The sequence below is a fragment of the Oncorhynchus gorbuscha genome, linkage group LG12, assembly GCF_021184085.1.
Source record: "Oncorhynchus gorbuscha isolate QuinsamMale2020 ecotype Even-year linkage group LG12, OgorEven_v1.0, whole genome shotgun sequence".
Lineage (NCBI taxonomy): Eukaryota > Metazoa > Chordata > Actinopteri > Salmoniformes > Salmonidae > Oncorhynchus > Oncorhynchus gorbuscha.
Genome location: NC_060184.1, coordinates 82,602,415 through 82,616,881, shown reverse-complemented (window position 1 = coordinate 82,616,881; position 14,467 = coordinate 82,602,415). Strand labels below are relative to the sequence as shown.

General features: G+C 50.2%; 1 pseudogene; it reads right to left on the bottom strand.

Annotated features, from left to right (window-relative positions):
• LOC123991449 overlaps positions 1-7,309 on the bottom strand; it is an 85,510-nt pseudogene extending 78,201 nt beyond the window's left edge.
• Positions 7,310-14,467: the final 7,158 nt, after the last annotated feature.

The following is a 14,467-nucleotide window of genomic DNA, read 5'->3' as shown; positions in this document are numbered from 1 at the left end:
GTGCTATATTAACCCTGGCTCTCTGAAGCATGGAGAGGTGCTATATTAACCCTGGCTCTCTGAAGCGGTGCTATATTAACCCAGGCTCTCTGAAGCATGACACGGTGCTATATTAACCCTGGCTCTCTGAAGCATGGAGAGGTGCTATATTAACCCTGGCTCTCTGAAGCATGGAGAGGTGCTATATTAACCCTGGCTCTCTGAAGCATGGAGAGGTGCTATATTAACCCTGGCTCTCTGAAGCATGGAGAGGTACTATATTAACCCTGGCTCTCTGAAGCATGAAGCGGTGCTATATTAACCCTGGCTCTCTGAAGCATGGAGAGGTGCTATATTAACCCTGGCTCTCTGAAGCAGTGCTATATTAACCCTGGCTCTCTGAAGCATGGAGAGGTGCTATATTAACCCTGGCTCTCTGAAGCAGTGCTATATTAACCCTGGCTCTCTGAAGCATGGAGAGGTGCTATATTAACCCTGGCTCTCTGAAGCATGAAGCGGTGCTATATTAACCCTGGCTCTCTGAAGCAGTGCTATATTAACCCTGGCTCTCTGAAGCAGTGCTATATTAACCCTGGCACTGAATGAATGAATGCTCACACAGCGGAGCTGAGAGAAGAGGCCGACTCCTCACACAGCGGAGCTGAGAGAAGAGGCCGGCTCTCACACAGCGGAGCTGAGAGAAGAGGTGCTCCTCACAAGCGGAGCTGAGGCCGACTCCTCACACAGCGGAGCTGAGAGAAGAGGCCGACTCCTCACACAGCGGAGCTGAGAGAAGAGGCCGACTCCTCACACAGCGGAGCTGAGAGAAGAGGCCGGCTCCTCACACAGCGGAGCTGAGAGAAGAGGCCGGCTCCTCACACAGCGGAGCTGAGGCCGACTCCTCACACAGCGGAGCTGAGAGAAGAGGCCGACTCCTCACACAGCGGAGCTGAGAGAAGAGGCCGACTCCTCACACAGCGGAGCTGAGGCCGACTCCTCACACAGCGGAGCTGAGGCCGACTCCTCACACAGCGGAGCTGAGGCCGACTCCTCACACAGCGGAGCTGAGGCCGACTCCTCACACAGCGGAGCTGAGGCCGACTCCTCACACAGCGGAGCTGAGGCCGACTCCTCACACAGCGGAGCTGAGAGAAGAGGCCGACTCCTCACACAGCGGAGCTGAGAGAAGAGGCCGTTCACACAGCGGAGCTGAGAGAAAGGCCGAAAACAGCGGAGTTGAGAGAAGAAAGACACACAGCGGAGCTGAGAGAAGAAGAACCAGCGGAGTGAGAGAAGATCGACTCCTGACAAGAGCAGGAGCTGAGAGAAGAGGCCGACTCCTCACACAGCGGAGCTGAGAAGAGGCCGAGACCACAGCGGATCAGAGAAGACGATCACACAGCGGAGCTGAGAGAAGAGGCCGACTCCTCCCATCGGAGCTGAGAGAAGAGACAGAACAGCGGAGCTGAGACAAAATCCTCACAAGCGGAGCTGAGAGAAGAGGCCGACTCCTCACACAGCGGAGCTGAGAGAAGAGGCCGACTCCTCACACAGCGGAGCTGAGAGAAGAGGCCGATATGAACAGCGGAGCTGATAAAGAGGCAGAATCAACAGCGGAGCTGAGAGAAGTTGTCAATCCTCACACAGCGGAGCTGAGAGAAATGGATTCACACAGCGGAGCTCATTTCCCACAGCGGAGCTGAGAGTTGGGATCATCATAAAGTTTGCCGGATGTTAGGAGAAACAAAACAGCTTGTTACAGAGAAAGACAAGACACCAGAAGAACCAAGGGGGCAACAGGTCACCCTTTAAACAGAATGACTGAAGGTTAGCATCGTTGACAAGAGCAGAAGGTGGAAAATGACTTCGTGTGAACGAGGCGTCGTGAGACCACAGGATCAGATAACATCATGTATGGCTACGTTACTCCTCCCATCAGAGAGAGACAGAATAGAGCACAAAATAAAGAGGTAAAAATAAAGAGGGAGAACTGAAATGAGAGAGAAAGAGTAGTCTAGTAAACTGATCAAAGAAAGATATGAAGAGGCAGGATAAAAGGCAGAATAAAGCAACTGTTGTCAATCTCGATGAGAATGGATTCACTACTGCAGTCATTTCCCCCAACGAGAAGTGGAATGGGGAGAACTACAGATGCCAAGGCCATCGACTTGGGGAGTTAATACTATATATTTTTTTTGAAATCCCAAAAACATTCAATCAGAGAGAGAAGCCTCAGTCCGCTCCTCCCCAGCATCAGACACTGATGGACGAGACAAGAACACACACCTGTAATGGAAAATTGAGTCCTCCAAATATAAGCACCAATTAGCCACATCCCCAAACAAACGATGTTCCATTCATCTCACGCTTGAACTAAGGGTGGGCGATAGAGCCTAAAAAAAAAAAATCATGACTCCATTCACATCTCCATCATTGTTTGTTCTCTAAATAAGAGAGTTTACTTTACAAGTAAAATGTCAAATGCACTTCATCTCAAACAGTCAGCAATCATTTTTATGAATTCAAGGCTTGTGAAATTATACCTAGGCTAAATATAAGCCTCACAACCACAGACCCAATAATGATTTATTTATTTGATCAAAATTGTTTAAACATTTTTTTCTCTCTCCAATCATCGCTGAACTGACTTTCAAGTCTATGAAAATGCCCTTTGTCACAAATTTAACCAGAACCACACATCATCATCATTCACTAATAATGACAAATGTCTTGTAGCAGGCATTAGGCTATAGAAAACTAACACAGGTCTCGTCAACAACCTCTCAAGTCCACGCGCCGGTGACTAGCCCAGGCGCCGGTGACTAGCCCAGGCGCCGGTGACTAGCCCAGGCGCCAGTGACTAGCCCAGGCGCCGGTGACTAGCCCAGGCGCCGGTGACTAGCCCAGGCGCCAGTGACTAGCCCAGGCGCCAGTGACTAGCCCAGGCGCCAGTGACTAGCCCAGGCGCCAGTGACTAGCCCAGGCGCTAGTGACTAGCCCAGGCGCTAGTGATTAGCCCAGGCGCTAGTGATTAGCCCAGGCGCCAGTGACTAGCCCAGGCGCCAGTGACTAGCCCAGGCGCCAGTGACTAGCCCAGGCGCCAGTGACTAGCCCAGGCGCCAGTGACTAGCCCAGGCGCCAGTGATTAGCCAGCTAATCTTTTACATTTCAAGTTGAGTCAACGTGGATCTATCTGCTAGATAACAAGGTACAACAGTTGAATTGTTATGAACACATCCTGCTGTTCGTCTCCAACGGTTTGAGCAGCAGGGGGAGGAGCTTCCTGCTGTTCGTCTCCAACGGTTTGAGCAGCAGGGGGAGGAGCTTGGTGTGAGTAGCAGGGGGAGGAGCTTGGTGTGAGTAGCAGAGGGAGGAGCTTCCTGCTGTTCGTCTCCAACGGTTTGAGACTTTTTTCCACATTTTGTTACGTTACAGCCTTATTCTAAAATTGATTCAATCGTTTTTCCCGCTCATCAATCTACACACAATACCCCATAATAACAAAAAGATAGGTTTATAAAGGTTTGCAAATGTATAAAATAAAAACTGAAATATCACATTTAAAAGTAAAGTATTCAGACCCTTTTACTCAGTATTTTGTTGAAGCACCTTTGGCAGCGATTACAGCCTTGTCTATTATATTTAATACATTTGCAAAAATATCTAAAAACCTGTTTTTGCTTTGTAAAACATGCATCCGACTGGCCCTTTGTAGAGTAAAACATGCACCTGGCTGGCCCTTTGTAGAGTAAAACATGCATCCGACTGGCCCTTCCTAGAGTAAAACATGCATCCGACTGGCCCTTCCTAGAGTAAAACATGCACCTGGCTGGCCCTTTGTAGAGTAAAACATGCACCTGGCTGGCCCTTTGTAGAGTAAAACATGCACCTGGCTGGCCCTTTGTAGAGTAAAACATGCATCTGGCTGGCCCTTTGTAGAGTAAAACATGCATCTGGCTGGCCCTTTGTAGAGTAAAACATGCATCTGGCTGGCCCTTTGTAGAGTAAAACATGCACCTGGCTGGCCCTTTGTAGAGTAAAACATGCACCTGGCTGGCCCTTTGTAGAGTAAAACATGCATCTGGCTGGCCCTTTGTAGAGTAAAACATGCACCTGGCTGGCCCTTTGTAGAGTAAAACATGCATCTGGCTGGCCCTTTGTAGAGTAAAACATGCATCTGGCTGGCCCTTTGTAGAGTAAAACATGCATCTGGCTGGCCCTTTGTAGAGTAAAACATGCACCTGGCTGGCCCTTTGTAGAGTAAAACATGCATCTGGCTGGCCCTTTGTAGAGTAAAACATGCATCTGGCTGGCCCTTTGTAGAGTAGAACATGCATCTGGCTGGCCCTTTGTAGAGTAAAACATGCACCTGGCTGGCCCTTTGTAGAGTAAAACATGCACCTGGCTGGCCCTTTGTAGAGTAAAACATGCATCTGGCTGGCCCTTTGTAGAGTAAAACATGCATCGGACTGGCCCTTTGTAGAGTAAAACATGCACCTGGCTGGCCCTTTGTAGAGTAAAACATGCATCCTGACTGGCCCTTTGTAGAGTAAAACATGCATCCGACTGGCCCTTTGTAGAGTAAAACATGCATCCGACTGGCCCTTTGTAGAGTAAAACATGCATCCGACTGGCCCTTTGTAGAGTAGAACATGCATCGGACTGGCCCTTTGTAGAGTAGAACATGCATCGGACTGGCCCTTTGTAGAGTAAAACATGTATCGGACTGGTCCTTTGTAGAGTAAAACATGTATCGGACTGGTCCTTTGTAGAGTAAAACATGTATCGGACTGGTCCTTTGTAGAGTAAAACATGTATCGGACTGGTCCTTTGTAGAGTAAAACATGCATCGGACTGGTCCTTTGTAGAGTAGAACATGCATCGGACTGGTCCTTTGTAGAGTAAAACATGTATCGGACTGGTCCACAATCTGTCATTACAGAATATCTGCGTCTGACAAAAGAGTATCACACAGCTTTAGTTCATACGGTATAAAAATCAGGGACTTAACGTCTTCTGGAAAGACAATCAACATGGATTCCCCAGGTAATACATCACATAGAAAATGACTTCAGCTCATTTAGATCTCTGTAGAACAGACATGAATTACATCTAGTCATGTCAAGCTCATACTTTCACTGAGTTACAGTGAAACGGAAACAGCATCTGAACTCTTCTTCCAGAGGAAGTGGTTAAATATTGACCGATTCTGAGTTGTACCCAACGGGGGGGGGGGGAGCTTATATAGCCAGAATATGACATTTGAAATGTCTCTATTCATTTGAAACTTTTGAGAGTGTAATGTTTACTATTCATTTTTTATGACCCATTTCACTTGATTTAAATCGTAAGTTTACCATGCCATAACAAGCATCAGAAATTGAATTGAGAGAGTTGCAAGCGCGACAGGGAGAGAGAATATAGTTGACTGGCCAGTCACCCCAGCAACACAAAAAGCCCTCTATCAGTGTCCCTGTTGTGGAAGAATTGTTAGTTCTCTAGTCGCTGAGATGTGAATCTCTGAAAACAGCTCAATATAAATGCACTTTATTTTCTTATAAAACCTTTAACTAGGCGAGTCAGTTAAGAACAAATGATTATTTATCATGACGGCCCTACCCCGGCCAAACCAGGAAGACGCTGGGCCAATTGTGAGCCGCCCTGTGGGGACTCCCAATCACGGCCGTTTGTGATTCATCCACCACAGAATCTAATTTTCATCTTCCAGGAAATTAAAAAGATGATTTTTTTTTTTTTATCTAATTCTCTCCATTTAAAGAGACTAATAAAGAAGACATAATTGATATGCATGCACATATGTTGATATTGGCAATCACAAAGCAAGATTATGTATTTTTTAGTCTGATTTTCAAAGTGTGATTTTTTTCCCTCCCTGATTGGTGCCCACATGCAATCACGAACACACACACACACACACACACACACACACACACTCTCTCTTAAGAGATTAATATCGCTCGATTGCGATCAAATTCGAGGTTGGCTCACTAGAATCCAGTTACGTGGTCTCAAGCGCCTAAAAACTGCGCCAAGAAATTTGAAACCATTCTGCAAGACTGTCTGTTCCTTGCAACGGAAGCAGTCTCTCAATAGAACCTTCTTAGTTAACCTCAACATTGTAGTCACAATGACCATGGTATCAACAGTTGACATGTCATAGATGAATACTACGAGGCAGCTGGATAACAGAGTTAGTTATATAAATCTAGTCTTAATTGCTAATTAACTTTTTGAGTATTTAACTACACCATTTCAGGACAACAACAAGTTTACTTTGGAAGTTATTGTTGGCTCAAGATGAAATGAGATGCGACAGTGTAGCCTAGTAAACAGCCTACTGTGAAAAGTCACCAGAAAACAACATGATACATGTACTGTACTCAACATAGGTGTTAAAGAATGTTGTTAGGAGCCACCAGAAGTGACTGGTTCGTTAGTCTTCCCATTTCCTTACCCCTCATCTAGTTTATCATCTACTATTCCTATTGAGAGAGTTAACCATTTGTACATCGTTACAACACTGACATAATGACATTTGTAATGTCTTTATTCTTTTGAAACTTCTACATGTTAAAATGTTTACTGTTAATTTGTATAGTTTATTTTCACTTTTGTATATCATCTACATTGCTTTGGCAATGTTAACAGACGTTTCCCATGTCAATCAAGAGCCATGAACTGAAATGAGTAGCAAACTGGCTTCTGCGCCGCAAAAATCGGTTTTAGAGGTCTTGGATAAATCATTTACATCTCTTAGCCAATTAATAATTCATCCCGATTAACGTGAACTCGCTCAAACCAGATACCTTGAGACGGTCCACGTGACAATGGCTTGGTCAAAAAGTATAGTTCTGCAAAAGACGATGGAAACTGTGAAACAAACCTTGTATGTGACTCTTGTTTCTTGTTGTGTCCGCGGTGTGTGAACGGTACCGTTCAGTCGAGACGATCACTCTACGGAGATCGTTACTTTAGATTACCGACGACGACGAGATGTTTATTCCATTGAGAATATAAATCCTTTCCTAGAGAAGAGTTTCAAGGAGCTATCCACTCCAAGCATTGGAGCTAGCCTGCTAGCCTGTTAGCCTGCTAGCTAATGAAAGTAACAGTTGTGATGTCGGCTCTTAATGATAATAATAATAAACCCATTCGTCTAACAGGATCTTTCGGATTTCACCATGTGTCATATTTGCAGTTAGTGAAATGTCGTGTTTTTAGTATCCATTTTTCTACCGGTTTCGGCGTGTAGCTCCGTAGAAGAACAATATGTCTCTGTCTCCTCTGTCTCCAACATCTCCACAATAGATTCCGCTCGGACTTTTTCAACACCCAAAACCTTACTGTTTACGACAGTCGTCGTCGATTTACGACACGGGTTGCTAAGCGAATACTCTAAAGTTGTCTCCGCTGCAGCTTTGTCACAATAGCCTTAACTTTTCCTCTATTTGTATATTTTGAGCTGCCTTGAGGATACGTTTTTTTTCTTTCTTTAAAAAAAAAATCCAAATCAATGTTGTTGTTGTTTTTTGGACTGTGCTTTACTTTATGAAATAAATTACATTATGGCAATTTTGAGCTTTAAGAAGTTGCAGCTCTGTCATTGGTTTATCTCTTTCTGTCTTCTGAAGAGGCAAAGAAAATGTGTGGGGGGGTGAATAATAATTAGGTTGACGTTATGATAATACATATGTGTATATATCCATTCTTAAAACATAATATATTCCTTTATTTATATGTTTTCTAATGTTACCAATAAAGTGTTGCAATGCAGTTCTCCTCTAGCTTTGGTCTACTGCATCGTAATGTGGACATAATGTGACTGACATTCAGATACATAGAGTTGAGTTGTATGGGGCAATGTTGCGGTAATGTATGTGTCTTTCTGCTCGCTGCATTCCTTGACAGCATGACAGCTGTGGCAGGGCATGTAGCTGCCCGATGATGCATGAAACTGGGCCAGAATCAGGAGCTGAAAAGGCAGAGTTGGACAGGATCCTAGATGAGGAAGGAAAGGGGCCATCCTGCAGAAAGAGTAACATCTGTGGAGAGAACCAGGGGAATGCAGAGAGAACCAGGGGAATGCAGAGAGAACCAGGGGAATGCAGAGAGAACCAGGGGGGGTGCAGAGAGAACCAGGGGGTGCAGAGAGAACCAGGGGAATGCAGAGAGAACCAGGGGGTGCAGAGAGAACCAGGGGAATGCAGAGAGAACCAGGGGTGCAGAGAGAACCAGGGGTGCAGAGAGAACCAGGGGGGTGCAGAGAGAACCAGGGGTGCAGAGAGAACCAGGGGGTGCAGAGAGAAGCAGGGGAATGCAGAGAGAACCAGGGGGGGTGCAGAGAGATCCAGGGGGTGCAGAGAGAAGCAGGGGAATGCAGAGAGAACCAGGGGGGTGCAGAGAGAACCAGGGGGTTCAGAGAGAAGCAGGGGAATGCAGAGAGAACCAGGGGGTGCAGAGAGAACCAGGGGAATGCAGAGAGAACCAGGGGAATGCAGAGAGAACCAGGGGAATGCAGAGAGAACCAGGGGGTGCAGAGAGAACCAGGGGAATGCAGAGAGAACCAGGGGAATGCAGAGAGAACCAGGGGATGCAGAGAGAACCAGGGGAATGCAGAGAGAACCAGGGGAATGCAGAGAGAACCAGGGGAATGCAGAGAGAACCAGGGGAATGCAGAGAGAACCAGGGGAATGCAGAGAGAACCAGGGGAGTGCAGAGAGAACCAGGGGAGTGCAGAGAGAACCAGGGGAATGCAGAGATAACCAGGGGAATGCAGAGAGAACCAGGGGAATGCAGAGAGAACCAGGGGAATGCAGAGAGAACCAGGGGGTGCAGAGAGAACCAGGGGGGGTGCAGAGAGAACCAGGGGAATGCAGAGAGAACCAGGCGGGGTGCAGAGAGAACCAGGGGAATGCAGAGAGAACCAGGGGGTGCAGAGAGAACCAGGGGAATGCAGAGAGAACCAGGCGGGGTGCAGAGAGAACCAGGGGAATGCAGAGAGAACCAGGGGAGTGCAGAGAGAACCAGGGGAATGCAGAGAGAACCAGGGGGGTGCAGAGAGAACCAGGGGAATGCAGAGAGAACCAGGGGAATGCAGAGAGAACCAGGGGGATGCAGAGAGAACCAGGGGAATGCAGAGAGAACCAGGGGAATGCAGAGAGAACCAGGGGGATGCAGAGAGAACCAGGGGAATGCAGAGAGAACCAGGGGAATGCAGAGAGAACCAGGGGGTGCAGAGAGAACCAGGGGAATGCAGAGAGAACCAGGGGAATGCAGAGAGAACCAGGGGAATGCAGAGAGAACCAGGGGAATGCAGAGATAACCAGGGGAATGCAGAGAGAACCAGGGGAATGCAGAGAGAACCAGGGGAATGCAGAGAGAACCAGGGGAATGCAGAGAGAACCAGGGGATGAATGTTTCATTGACTTCTATGTGATCCTCAGACTAGTTGGATCTCTATGCTTTGGAGAGTTAGGATTGCACATGATAGGGCCTAGTACCAATGGGAAAATAATATTTGGTGTGTTTGTCCATGTGGATTTAGTGTTTGTGTTTCCCTTTTCTTCTTTGTCTCCAGTTTAATTGTGTTGAAATTGTGATTAGAGACATTGAACTAATCAGGGTTTTGTACCCAGCTGAACTTCTGAAGATGTGGGTGTCTGGGTGTAGAAATGCTCCACACAGTACGCCCCATACCATTCTACCATTAGAATATATATATTTTTTTTTAATGTGTGATTCTTTGTTTCTTTGGTAATTATCTATGCTTCACATTCTGAATTTGTATAAAACCTCAGCTTAAGTATTTTTGAACAAAGCTGCACTACGTGCTGTGAATGTACTAATTATTCACAGCATCTAATCAACATTATCAACAGCAAAACAACAGAACTGTCCCTGACACAGCAGCAGCATGAGATTCACGTCGCATTACTTTGTATTTACCGCCATCTATTGGAGTCATCGCGATACTACATGAGGGTGCGCAATGTACACTACGATCACCAGCTGATATAATTCTGTTTTTGTGAGCGATATTTTGTGGAGCAATTTTTAAGAAAGATGATTTTTGTAGCACATTTGAATTTGTATCCTTCAAATGTATGGACAATTTAGTTGTTTGTAAAAAATATTTGAGAAAATTGCACAGATTCTGGCGAGTCATTCGAAAGCATCCAACAGAGTTTAATCTGAATCTACTAACATGTGAGCTGAACTGGCAATGTTACAGGCAATACTACTAGTTAATTATACTGAACAAAAATATAAACGCAACATGCAACTGAGTTACAGTTGCTATAGGGAAATCAGTCAATTTAAATAAATGTATTAGGCTCTAATCTATAGATTTCACATGACTGGGCAGGGGAGCAGCAATGAGTTGGCCTGGGAAGGCTTAAACCCACCCACTGGGGAGCCAGGCCCACACACTGGGGAGCCACGCCCACTCACTGGGGAGCCAGGTCCACACACTGGGGAGCCAGGCCCAACCACTGGGGATCCAGGCCTACTCACTGGGGAGCCAGGCCCACCCACTGGGGAGCCAGGCCCACAAACTGGGGAGCCAAGCCCACTCACTGGGGAGCCAAGCCCACTCACTGGGAAGCCAGGCCCACACACTGGGGAGCCAAGCCCACCCACTAGGGAGCCAAGCCCACTCATTGGGGAGCCAAGCCCACTCACTGGGGAGCCAGGCCCACTCACTGGGGAGCCAGGCCCACACACTGGGGAGCCAGGCCCAACCACTGGGGATCCAGGCCTACTCACTGGGGAGCCAGGCCCACCCACTGGGGAGCCAGGCACACAAACTGGGGAGCCAAGCCCACTCACTGGGGAGCCAAGCCCACTCACTGGGAAGCCAGGCCCACACACTGGGGAGCCAGGCCCACTCACTGGGGAGCCACGCCCACACACTGGGGAGCCAAGCCCACCCACTAGGGAGCCAGGCCCACTCATTGGGGAGCCAAGCCCACTCACTGGGGAGCCAGGCCCACTCACTGGGGAGCCAGGTCCACCCACTGGGGAGCCAAGCCCACTCACTGGGGAGCCAGGCCCACTCACTGGGGAGCCAAGCCCACTCACTGGGGAGCCAGGCCCAGCCACTGGGGAGCCAGGCCCAGCCACTGGGGAGCCAGACCCACCCACTGGGGAGCCAGGTCCACCCACTGGGGAGCCAGGCCCAGCCACTGGGGAGCCAAGTCCACCCACTGGGGAGCCAGGTCCACCCACTGGTGAGCCAGGCCCAGCCACTGGGGAGCCAGGTCCACCCACTGGGGAGCCAAGCCCACTCACTGGGGAGCCAGACCCACCCACTGGGGAGCCAGGCCCACCCACTGGGGAGCCAAGCCCACTCACTGGGGAGCCAGACCCACTCACTGGGGAGCCAGGTCCACTCACTGGGGAGCAAGGCCCACCCACTGGGGAGACGATCCCGCAAGTGATGAAGCCAGATGTGGAGGTCCTGGGTTGGATTTCACATGACTGGGCAGGGGAGCAGCAATGAGTTGGCCTGGGAAGGCTTAAACCCACACACTGGGGAGCCACGCCCACTCACTGGGGAGCCAGGTCCACACACTGGGGAGCCAGGCCCAACCACTGGGGATCCAGGCCTACTCACTGGGGAGCCAGGCCCACCCACTGGGGAGCCAGGCCCACAAACTGGGGAGCCAAGCCCACTCACTGGGGAGCCAAGCCCACTCACTGGGAAGCCAGGCCCACACACTGGGGAGCCAAGCCCACCCACTAGGGAGCCAAGCCCACTCATTGGGGAGCCAAGCCCACTCACTGGGGAGCCAGGCCCACTCACTGGGGAGCCAGGCCCACACACTGGGGAGCCAGGCCCAACCACTGGGGATCCAGGCCTACTCACTGGGGAGCCAGGCCCACCCACTGGGGAGCCAGGCACACAAACTGGGGAGCCAAGCCCACTCACTGGGGAGCCAAGCCCACTCACTGGGAAGCCAGGCCCACACACTGGGGAGCCAGGCCCACTCACTGGGGAGCCACGCCCACTCACTGGGGAGCCAGACCCACTCACTGGGGAGCCAGGTCCACTCACTGGGGAGCAAGGCCCATCCACTGGGGAGACGATCCCGCAAGTGATGAAGCCAGATGTGGAGGTCCTGGGTTGGATTTCACATGACTGGGCAGGGGAGCAGCAATGAGTTGGCCTGGGAAGGCTTAAACCCACACACTGGGGAGCCACGCCCACTCACTGGGGAGCCAGGTCCACACACTGGGGAGCCAGGCCCAACCACTGGGGATCCAGGCCTACTCACTGGGGAGCCAGGCCCACCCACTGGGGAGCCAGGCCCACAAACTGGGGAGCCAAGCCCACTCACTGGGGAGCCAAGCCCACTCACTGGGAAGCCAGGCCCACACACTGGGGAGCCAAGCCCACCCACTAGGGAGCCAAGCCCACTCATTGGGGAGCCAAGCCCACTCACTGGGGAGCCAGGCCCACTCACTGGGGAGCCAGGCCCACACACTGGGGAGCCAGGCCCAACCACTGGGGATCCAGGCCTACTCACTGGGGAGCCAGGCCCACCCACTGGGGAGCCAGGCACACAAACTGGGGAGCCAAGCCCACTCACTGGGGAGCCAAGCCCACTCACTGGGAAGCCAGGCCCACACACTGGGGAGCCAGGCCCACTCACTGGGGAGCCACGCCCACACACTGGGGAGCCAAGCCCACCCACTAGGGAGCCAGGCCCACTCATTGGGGAGCCAAGCCCACTCACTGGGGAGCCAGGCCCACTCACTGGGGAGCCAGGTCCACCCACTGGGGAGCCAAGCCCACTCACTGGGGAGCCAAGCCCACTCACTGGGGAGCCAGGCCCAGCCACTGGGGAGCCAGGCCCAGCCACTGGGGAGCCAGACCCACCCACTGGGGAGCCAGGTCCACCCACTGGGGAGCCAGGCCCAGCCACTGGGGAGCCAAGTCCACCCACTGGGGAGCCAGGTCCACCCACTGGTGAGCCAGGCCCAGCCACTGGGGAGCCAGGTCCACCCACTGGGGAGCCAAGCCCACTCACTGGGGAGCCAGACCCACCCACTGGGGAGCCAGGCCCACCCACTGGGGAGCCAAGCCCACTCACTGGGGAGCCAGACCCACTCACTGGGGAGCCAGGTCCACTCACTGGGGAGCAAGGCCCACCCACTGGGGAGACGATCCCGCAAGTGATGAAGCCAGATGTGGAGGTCCTGGGTTGGCATGGTTACACGTTGTCTGCGGTTGCGAGGCCAGTTCTGACATATTCTGCAGAACAACATTGGAGGTCGGCTTATGGTAGAGAAATTAACATTCAATGTGTTCTCTAGGTGATGTATTCTCCAGGTAATGTGTTCTCTAGGATATGTGTTCTCTGGGTGATGTGTTCTCTAGGAGATGTGTTCTCTGGGTGATGTGTTCTCTGGGTGATGTGTTCTATAGGTGATGTGTTCTCTGGGTGATGTGTTCTATAGGTGATGTGTTCTCTAGGATATGTGTTCTCTGGGTGATGTGTTCTCTAGGAGATGTGTTCTCTGGGTGATGTGTTCTCTGGGTGATGTGTTCTATAGGTGATGTGTTCTCTGGGTGATGTGTTCTATAGGTGATGTGTTCTCTGGGTGATGTGTTCTCTGGGAGATGTGTTCTCTGGGTGATGTGTTCTCTAGGTGATGTATTCTTTGGGTGATGTGTTCTCTGGGTGATGTGTTCTCTAGGTGATGTGTTCTCTGGGTGATGTGTTCTATGGGTGATGTGTTCTCTAGGTGATGTGTTCTCTGGGTGATGTGTTCTCTGGGTTATGTGTTCTCTGGGTGATGTGTTCTCTGAGTGATGTGTTCTCTGGGTGATGTGTTCTCTAGGCGATGTGTTTTCTGGGTGATGTGTTCTCTGAGTGATGTGTTCTCTGGGTGATGTGTTCTCTAGGCGATGTATTCTCTGGGTTATGTGTTCTCTGGGAGATGTGTTCTCTAGGTGATGTGTTCTCTGGGTGATGTGTTCTCTGGGTGATGTTTTCTCTAGGTGATGTGTTCTCTGGGGGATGTGTTCTCTATGTGATGTGTTCTCTGAGTGATGTGTTCTCTAGGTGATGTGTTCTCTAGGATATGTGTTCTCTAGGTGATGTGTTCTCTGGGTGATGTGTTCTCTAGGATATGTGTTCTCTGGGTGATGTGTTCTCTGGGTGATGTGTTCTATAGGTGATGTGTTCTCTGGGAGATGTGTTCTCTGGGTGATGTGTTCTCTGGGTGATGTGTTTTATAGGTGATGTGTTCTCTGGGTGATGTGTTCTCTGGGTGATGTGTTTTATAGGTGATGTGTTCTCTGGGTGATGTGTTCTCTGGATGATGTGTTTTATAGGTGATGTGTTCTCTGGGTTATGTGTTCTCTGGGTGATGTGTTCTCTAGGTGATGTGTTCTCTAGGTGATGTGTTCTCTGGGTGATGAGTTCTCTAGGTGATGTGTTCTCTGTGTGATGTGTTC